Source organism: Quercus suber, unplaced genomic scaffold (assembly GCF_002906115.3).
Source record: "Quercus suber isolate HL8 unplaced genomic scaffold, Cork oak 2.0 scaffold_20, whole genome shotgun sequence".
Classification (NCBI taxonomy): Eukaryota; Viridiplantae; Streptophyta; class Magnoliopsida; order Fagales; family Fagaceae; genus Quercus; species Quercus suber.
The window spans coordinates 2,402,212-2,411,418 of NW_027069485.1; the positions used below are offsets into that span (position 1 = coordinate 2,402,212).

The following is a 9,207-nucleotide window of genomic DNA, read 5'->3' on the forward strand; positions in this document are numbered from 1 at the left end:
TTTGGACTTTGTTACATACGCCATCCTCTCTCACAAGGGGTGTTCCTGCTGAGTAATTCTTAGGTGAAGAAGTGTGTTTTCTCCTCTCGAATTCATAGTAAAATATGCTCATTAAATTTATGATAGAGTCTACCATAAATGTAAGAAGATGAAACAACATTTTTCTGTGGTGCTCCAAAAGTACCTAAAATTTTTTCGTTTCTACCACCATCTTTTTAGAAAGGCTTTAGGTGTGGGGTCCGAGTAATAATTCAGTAGTAACTGTATCATATAAGATGTCTTACTTTTGTAATTCCAATCTCATCTTCTTCTCCTTTTTTTGTAGCTTTTACCACACCTACACTACGGTTGTACACGGTGCAGTGCAACCGGTTTTAGGGGGTTATTTTGCACCACCCTTGTAGGGGCAGTTTTCCTGCATGTATAACCATACCTCAATTGTGGAGGGGTTGAGAACCAACCTATACAAGGTGCGGTGCACTATACCGGTTCAGTACGGTTATTTTGGTTATTCCTCCATTTTTTCATGAACCAAACACAATAAAGTTAACGCCCCAAACTACATCATAATCATTAAAATACTTCAAATATTCCCAAAAAAAAAAAATCAAACAAACAAATTCGCTCTTGTTCCATTAACAATCCCATTTCTAATCACAAAAACTAAACTAAATAAATAAAAAAACAAAACAAAACCCATAATATATATATATATATATAATGCACATACAAACTTGGCAGAAAGTATGATAGGAATTCAGCATCAGTTAAACCTTCTCCAAAAACTTTGAGAGAGCTATATGGTGGCCTTAGAGAATGACGGTTTCAAGGGGCAAGGGCAAAAGCAGAGAGGAGAAACAGGTTCTTACATGAGAGAGAGAGAGAGAGAGAGAGAGAGAGAGAGAGAGAGAGAGAGAGAGAGATAGAGTATGATGATCTAACTGAGATTTGAGAAATTTAACCTAAACTTAAATGAGTTAAAATGATGCCATTCCATTTTATTTTAAATTTTAAATTTTGATACTAAAACGACGTAATTTTGGACCTAATATTAATTTAAATAACAAGTCCAGAACGATGTTGTTTAGTATCAATTTTTTAACTATAAAGAAGCTAAACGACATCGTTTTAACCCGCATTAAATTAAAACAAGCGTCTTCTTCTTCAATCTTCACTCGCAATTCTCTCTCTTCTCTCTCTCTCTCTCTCTCTCTCTCTCTCTCCTCTCTCTCTTCTCTCTCTCTCTCTTCTCTCTCTGGTACGCTCAACACACACATATCAGTATTGTGCAGATGTTATGGGTGTGCACAACTCATCATTGATCAGTGTCGGCACTCGAAAAACTTTGTCGACCACCACGCTTGAAACTTCCAGTGGAGCCATGAGGTGGGCAATGAGGGGAGTTCCATTGGTAGCAAAAAGTTGTTGGCAGTCCCATTGGTAGCATGCGGTGGCTAAACATGCCTACTCCACACCAATTAATTTAGGTTTTGTTTGGTTAAGAGATGGAAAAGTAGGGAAATATAAGAAATTTAGTTTTCTCTTGTGTTTGGTTAGGAGATAGTGGTGGCTTTACGAATTTTTTTCAAGGTAGCCATTAAAAACTTAATTATACAAAATTTAATAAAAAGATAACTTGAATAAATTTGCATAAAAATAATAATAATAATAATAACCATAAACACATGAATTTTACTTTTTCTTTCTACTTACAAAATGTAAAAGCAAATGGACTAAAGAGTGATAAATGAGAATAAAGGATACTGAAATGAGTAAGACAATGATAAAGTCTAAAATGATGATAGAAAGAGAAAATGGGGGGGGGGGGGGGAGAGAGAGAGAGAGAGAGAGAGAGAGAGCAACAAATGATTCTTGCTACGACTGTGAGTTGAGTTGAGCAAGTTATGAACTTGAATGATTAGGGATTTTTATTTTTTATTTTTGAATATGCATTTTGTTGATTTTTTTTTTTTTAATTTGTTGTAGTTGTTTGTTTGTTTTTATTTTTTCCTTAAGGAACAAACACACACACACAAGGGAGAGGGATTAATTTTCTAACACAAAGTACACCATAAATTCCACTCAAAAGTCATGGTAACTTTTAAGAGAGGAATGAACATATTATACTACGCACAATATACACTTTTTAACAATGTGAGATAGCTACCTTCTTTTTTTAACCTTTTTTTAAGAGGAAAAAACACACACACATATACACACAAAGGGAGAGTGAATAAGATTCTAATACAAATTTACACCACAAACTCCACTCAAAAATCATGGTAACTTTAAATACTATACATAACACATCTCTTATGTAATGTGGGACATAACCCTTTTTTTCTTTTTTCTTTTTTGGAGAAAAAAAAATGAGATTCTAACGTAAAAATACATCACAAACTTTACTAAAAAGCCATGGTACATTTTTGTTTATTTTTTGTTGTTATGAGTATTTTTGTTTTATTTTGAGTTAATTGTTGTTGATGTTATTTGGACTTATATTATTTTGTTTAAGGGGTTAAGGATATTTGTGAAATCAAAGATTATTTTTCTTGAACCCAAATTTTGGGATTCTCAAGTAAGGTGTTCAATGTTTTCTTTTAGGGTGGTGATAGATTAGTTTAAAAATAATTATGTATATACTCTCTTTTTTTTTTTTTTGCAAGTAAATTTTTTTCCTTTTGAAAGTCTAGTTGTTCATCTGATCACCTTGAGCTCAATGTGCAACAACCCCTATTAAGAGATGAAAAAGTAGAAGGAAGGAAAACTATGTTGTTTGGTTGAGAAGAAAATTAAGAAGATAAAAATGGAGTTTATATAAATTTACTCTTATGCTTTTATTCAAAATAATAATAATAATAATATAATAGTTTAAAAGAAAAAAAAATCTTCAATATTAAAAATTAAAAAAATAAAAATAAAAATAAAAAATAAAAAAAATAAACCCAACGTGAACACAAGTAAAACTCCACTTTCCACCACATTTTCTCCCCAAATATCATCCAAAGTAGTGGGCCTGTGGAGAGAACTCCTCGTAACTCCTCGGAGAGAACTCCTCGGAGTTCCCCTTGGATTCTAAACTTTTATAATACCGAAAAAAAAAGTCCTTGGGCTTGCAGTTATTGTGAGTGACAAAGGGTGTGCAATGCAAGGCTTTCAAGTTTCAAGTTAAAAGGAAATGGACACAGTGACTACATTGATATGGATGTCCAACTGGTCTGGGTAAGGGCTTTACATTAGCATTTAGCAACCAAGCATCTTTAAGCTAAATTACTCCTTATCTAGGACCGATACCCTTTGTAATTAAGCCCATCTTGAAAATGTTCTCACTTATTCTACCGAACATGCCCCCTGCCCTATTTCCTGTAGGCGTTGGCAAATGGTTCTTCAATTTTTGCCACGTGGTCATTGATTTGTAACAAATCGTTCTAGAATTGCACTTCAAAGTCCAAATGCCCAGTAATCATTCTCAATTTCTCATGCACCAGTTACTGAGGTCCGCACTTGGCAGAAAAGGTCATTTGATTGCGAACATTGAGTGTAAAAATGAGTATTTTTTTAAGCTATCCGAATGCTAATCCTTACATTGCACGCATGCATTCTGCTCGACAAAGAATCTCAATGATGGTTTTTTAGAACAAGTTTTCTGAAGTTGCACAAACAGTCTGGCTCAGGGCATTGAAGACTGAACAGTGAGTTTCTTACCTTTATTCAAATTATTATTATTTTTTCACCTATTGCTTTACGTTCAAATGCTGTTAGTTCATTTATAGTACAAAATGTGTTTTGATTCAAGGTTTTAATTTTATCAAATAACTCCTGACTTTTTTCTTATTAGCATGTAATTTGTGCAGTGCTATATCCTTAATACATGTCTACATTGTAACTATTTTGTCACAAACATGTTGATAACTTACAAAATCCGGTTTGATTTATTTCCAACAAAGAACATACACGTAAATACAGTAGAGGTTACGCTCAACTCTCAAGGCGGCTATTTAAAGGGGATTTCCTGCAATCTGATTTCTTCACAAAGTTCCATGATCCTGCAAAAATAGTAGTTAGTTAGTTATGTTTTCCAATGTTGAGACTACAAGAAACAAAAACAACATTAGGAAGAAAAAATCCAACGTGGCTTAGACTTGGTTTAATCTTTCTATCCTAATAAAACCACCAGAAAATCTACTTGTACTAGCAGATCAGGTACCTAAGAAAGTTTTCTGTTTGTGGTTTGAAAGATTCATCTGAAAACTATAATGTGTGAAATTTAGTCACTCTATGGGTTATCTGTTATTGGCTAAACTTCTGTATGACTGTATGGAAACATGCTATAATACCTTGTTCATTATCCATAAATCCCTATACCAAGAAAAGCATTTTTGATATGATGAAGCTCCCTGGTGACATTCTCCATATTCATTCTTTCTTGTGGTAATTCCAATGAACAAGCAAGGCCGATCTTGAAAACTGAAAATAAGCACTTGTGCATATTAGCATTCATCTGGTGTAGGTTCTCAATGTGGTTATTTCCTTCCTCTGCCTCTGGATCCTTGTGATCATAATTGTCATGGTTGTCTTCTTCTGTTTCTGTTTCATCTACTTCTCTTGTGGAAATGTTTGGGTCCACAATCTGCACAAGTCTTTCTGGCAATGCTATCCTAACAAAGTTATGGAGGTTGAAACTATCTTTAAACATTTTGTCAGTGGGTCTTCATCCTGTGAACATCTCCAACACTAGTATTCCATAGCTGTAGACATCGCCCTGCCTTGATGCCTCACCACCTATTCCGTATTCTGCAATTTATATGTTTCACATGCTTAGTTAAAGTGAGGGAAATTTCATATTGCAGCTTAATACTTGCTTTTTGTGATCTGATATACAATATTTAGAGGTTAAATGTTTTGTTTAATATTATTTTGAAAAAATGTGATAGAGAATCTGCATTCTAAAGTCACAACTTGTAAAAATTCTGACAAATTGCATGATAGAAGGGAACAACATTCATGCTTGCATCTTACAGTGGAAAATGTAAGTTAATGATTAGGATCATTTGATCATCATATCCTTTACTTATTTGTAATTAAGTAGTAGATAAAGGCCTCTCAACAAGCCATGACTGCATGTATGGCTACAGAGAGTAATAGGCCCTGATTTTATCCGATGACAACCAAATTATTTAGCTATTTAGGAATCTGTTAAATACCAGCTATACTATGTCTATTTGTATGTTCCTTTTTTTCCAAGTCACATATAAAGCTGCTTGAAATAGCTAAACTGAAAATTTGAAATTAAATACAAATTCGAAAAAGAAAAGGCACAAAAAGCTACCAGAGAAAAAGGAAGAAGGGGGCAAACTTTTAATAAGCTGAAATAAAATTTTCTTGTTGAACCATGCAGGATTTCAATCATCAGTCCATCCTGCATTTGGTCAAAAAAGTTTACAACTTCAATGGCTGTGTCTCCAATCTAAGCATTCTTTTATCTTGGGATTATTGGAGTGAATTTTTCTTCATCTCTACTTGTTTTGTTTTGTTTGTCTCCTCTTGACCAATATTCAATTTCTTGTTTAAATAAAGGCTATTCTTTGATCTTAAAATCTTTTTCTGGTTTGCATTTTCAGCGTTAGATTCTAATCTCAATGTACTATTCCCAAACGAAAGAGACATGCCATTGTCTTCTCATATTTAAGCCTCTTTTTTTATTGGTTGTAATTTATGAAAGATTTGCAACTTCTTTAATAATGGTCAAATCGCCAATGGCCTGTTGCCCTAGTGGCACTGGCACCTCTACCCTAAGGTGGGTAAACTACTGGTTCAATCCCTGGTGCCTTCACCTAGGGGAAAAAAAATAGTGGTCAAATCCTCCCTTGCAATTCCTATTAATCTGCACCCAAGCCTTAAAATCCTAGCTGGAACCAATATTCCCAGGCTAAAAAGAGACCAATTCTCTCAACTAAAAAGTTGTCCGTACAATTTTTATGCAGGGGCTGCATAATTCTATTTATTGGTAGTCTACATATTTGATAAACCTGATTGGCATGCTATCAGCATAATCATAGATAAGCCTGAAGAAATAAATCGACAGTGCTAAATGAGTAAATCTTAGTCAGAAGACTGTTAGAGATGCTAGTCAACGTGATCAAAATCATGATTTAGAATAATTGAGAGTTAAGTAGTTATTTACCTGGAGCAGCATAACCAATTGAACCTTTTAGTCCAACTGTGCTAGTTCGATTTTGAGAAACATCATTGGTTGAGGAAAGGAGCCTTGCCAAGCCAAAGTCACTAACGTGAGCAATCATGTCATTGTCAAGAAGAACATTGCTTGGCTTTAAATCACAATGAATGATTGGTCTTTTACAGTGCTCATGAAGATAATGTAATGCAGAAGCAACATCAATTGCAATATTTAGTCTTTGAAGAAGGTTCAAATGCCTTGATTGATTTTCATTGTCTATATATGGATGCAGCCACTTCTCTAGGCTTCCATTCGCCATGAACTCAAACACTAGAGCTTTGAATTCATTACCATTGTAGTCCATGCTGGAGCAACATGTTAAGGTTTTAACAAGATTCCGATGCCGAATATTTCTTAACACATTGCATTCAGCAATGAAACTCTTGGAAGCTCCTTTTTGTTGAAGGTTCAACACCTTTACAGCAACTATCATTTCTTCTTGATCAAGAATTCCTATTCCTTTATATACAGATCCAAAACTACCAGATCCAATTAGATTGTCAGGAGAGAATCCGCCAGTCACCTGATAGAGCCTCTTGTATGAAACCTTTGAAATGAGTTCAGTACTTGAGAGTGAAGAAGATGATTTCTTTTTTGATTTTCTCCTCCAATAGAGAACAAGAAAGAGTGAAGACAAAGTGATGAAAAAAATCCCACAAACAATTATGACTGTTAATTTGAAAGCATTGGATTTTCCTTCTTTCATAACTTTAATTTCGCATGCTTGCAGCTGCAGTTCTGGGATACCCCCACAAAGCTTTTTATATTCCCTTCATTGATATGTTACTTGCATTTCTAAAGATGCCTTCTGTTGGAACTTCACCCTCCAGATTATTAAAAGAAAGATTCAAATATTGTAAAAGGGAGAGTTTCTGCAGATCTTTAGGAATTGGCCCTGACAAGTTGTTTTGTGAAAGATCTAAGAACTGAAGGCCTCTCAAAGAAGCCAAAGATGGAGGTAAGGTGCCTTGAAATAAATTACCTTGCAGGTAAAGGTACTCCAAGCTCAAACAATCTGAAATGGCTCTAGGAATCTCACCAGTCAATTTGTTTTCAGAGACATCCAATTGATAGATATTTTTGAAAATGCCTACTTCCACAGGTAGGGTGCTGGTTAATGAGTTCTGTGATAAGTTGAGTACTAGTAATTGGGGAAGACTGATTTTGGGTATGGCTCCACTAATGTTATTTTCTGAAATGTCTAAGTACTGCAAATATTTGCAGTTTCCAAAACTGGGTGGAATGTTTCCTTCCAAATTGTTCTGTGACAGGTAAAGTTTGACCAATTGAGTGAGGTTACCTATAGAGGATGGTATGGGTCCTGACAATCTGTTTCCATTCAAAGCCAATCCTTCCAGCTTTTGAAACTTTGTAAAATGACTGGGAATGCTGCCTGTGAACAGGTTACGTGCCATGTTTAAGGAAGTTAAGTTGATGAGATTCTCTAATGCCTCAGGAATAATTTCAGATAGTTTATTTCCGTCAAGATATAGTGCACGGAGTTGCATGGACAAATTTCCTATAGAATTGGGTAAACTACCTCCAAAATTGTTATTAGAAAAATCAAGCATTTCCAGTTTGGTGCAGTTTTTCACAGATGTTAAGAAATCCAAGTCCTTAGCTGAATTACTTCCAAGATTATTTCGCCCAACACCTAGCCACCAGAGGTGTAGCAGGTTTCCCAGATTGGTTGGAACTTGTCCTACAAAATTGTTTCCTGAGAGAGCAAGTATTTCAAGTCGAGAAGCATTGGATAGTGAAACGGGGATTGGACCAAAGAACTTATTAGTAGAGATGGACAAATATTTGAGATTAGGGAGAGTGAGTCCTATGTTGTCTGGAAGAGTGCCATTAAGTTGGTTAACTGCAGTAGAGATGATGCTCATAGTTGATATATTGTAAAGGGAATAAGGGATCATACCGGAAAGATTATTGCCTACAACTTCAAAGAAAGATAATTTCTGCAAACGGCCTATTTCATCCGGAATATTTCCCACAAAATTATTGAGTGCTAAGGAGAGTTCCTGGAGTGAAGAAATATTTCCTAAAGAAGGCGAGATGCCTCCTGTCAAATTATTTCCACCAATTTGAAGCATCGCAAGCTTCTTCAAAGAGCCCAGCTCAATAGGAATATTCCCTGAAAGTTTATTCCTAGTGAAATCAATGACTCTGAGTTCAGGACAGTTGGTCAAGTTACCTGGAATTCTCCCTGTCAACGAGTTATTGCTGAGAAGAAGATCTTGCAGTCGGAACAAATGACTAACTTCTTGTGGAATATCTCCATATAAGTTGTTGTCACGGAGGTTGACCAACTTGAGAAAGCTAAGGTTGCCAACATAAGGTGATATGGATCCACGCAAAGTATAGCCTTGTAGGTTCAAGGCTGTGACTCTTTGATGCTGGTGGCTGCATGTAACTCCATGCCAGTTGCAGAAGTGGATAGAATCATTCCAAGAGCTCAAGGTTTTATGTGGATCATTGGCTATCAATTCTTTGAATTTGAGCAAAGCCAACCTATCAGTCGCATTCGTTGGAGCAGCTGTAATATTGGTTGTTTGCAAGTGTAGTAGGCATATAGGAAAGAGAAGAATAGCATGAAGATATGTAGGCCATATCACATGAAACTTGGTGTTATGAAGTTTCATTGGTTTCAAGCAGATGGTGAAATATTGGTGCAAGGCAAAGGGAGATATAGAGAATTATGTTAAGCAAAAATGAGACTTTAAGCAGGGGTCAGTTATGGCATGAACTTAACTGGAATACGTTCTTTGAAATTTTCTCTAACCACATTTTTTATCATGTAAATTAAATGATTTTTTTGCTGCTAGGTCTGACTTTGCATTCCATGAAGCCGAAGTTTGACTATTGTACTCACTGTCCTCGTGTGAGACTTAAAATGCTGTTTCTCACATTCCTCCACACACCAAAAAGCAATTATGATACTTTAACTGATTCGTTAATGATTAATT

At 35.4% G+C, this 9,207-nt stretch overlaps 1 pseudogene; it reads right to left on the reverse strand.

Moving 5' to 3' along the window:
* Positions 1-4,199: 4,199 nt before the first annotated feature.
* LOC112023709 (putative receptor-like protein kinase At3g47110) lies at positions 4,200-8,907 on the reverse strand (annotated as a pseudogene).
* Between the last annotated feature and the right edge of the window lie 300 nt (positions 8,908-9,207).